The sequence below is a fragment of the Oryctolagus cuniculus genome, chromosome 9, assembly GCF_964237555.1.
Source record: "Oryctolagus cuniculus chromosome 9, mOryCun1.1, whole genome shotgun sequence".
Lineage (NCBI taxonomy): Eukaryota > Metazoa > Chordata > Mammalia > Lagomorpha > Leporidae > Oryctolagus > Oryctolagus cuniculus.
Genome location: NC_091440.1, coordinates 72,576,506 through 72,577,316, shown reverse-complemented (window position 1 = coordinate 72,577,316; position 811 = coordinate 72,576,506).

Here is an 811-nt window from a genome sequence, read left to right as displayed (position 1 = left end):
GACTCCCTCAGGCCGCGGCCCCTGCGCTAGCCTTTGACAGCGCGGGCGCCGCCTCCGCCCATTGGTGCCGGCGTGAATTGAATGGGCCAATAGGCGCAGAGAGGCGGGGCCTGCGCTGCGGGTGCCGGGAGCGTGCCCGGGCGTCCACCCGGGTCCGTGCCCGCTGAGCCTGTGCGTTTCAAAGTCAAACAACGCTCTTCGTCCCGACTGTGCAGCGTAGGAGGAGTCGGTCCGCTGAATCCTCACCTAGCAGCGCCTCGAGGTTGCAGATAGGACGAGTCCCCGGATGGTCACGGTCCTTTGAGGAAGGCAGAGGAGACAAAAAAGTGTGCTCTGGCTGCGCCTGTTGTAGGACAACGGAACCAGCAGGCTACGTACCGAGAGCACGAGTATTTTCCTCTCGCCAACGTGACCCCATTTCGAGCCTCATCTCTGCTTCGCAGATGACAAGCTCGGAAATTATGTTTCCACGTTTGCTGAGCTCGCAGACGGGAACTGGAGTCTGCTTTCTATGCCTGCATACTACACAATTATCAGCTGCGAGAGAGAGAGAGAGAACTAGGAAAGATGCGCTCCCTTCTGCAGGTTGTGTATAATCCGCCTGTGAAGATTAAAAGCATTTACTGTAGACACTTGGTGTTGAAGTGTGCTGCCATAACGCTCAGTCCTCACCTAGAAATAGCACCTTCACAAAGGCCACCCAAACACCTCTCCACCAGAGAAAACGTAACGATTCCCAGCCGGAAGGTTTTAGTGTGGGAGAATTAGGGAGAGTCCAGACTGCCTTTCCGGTTCTACGCTCTGAGTTCAC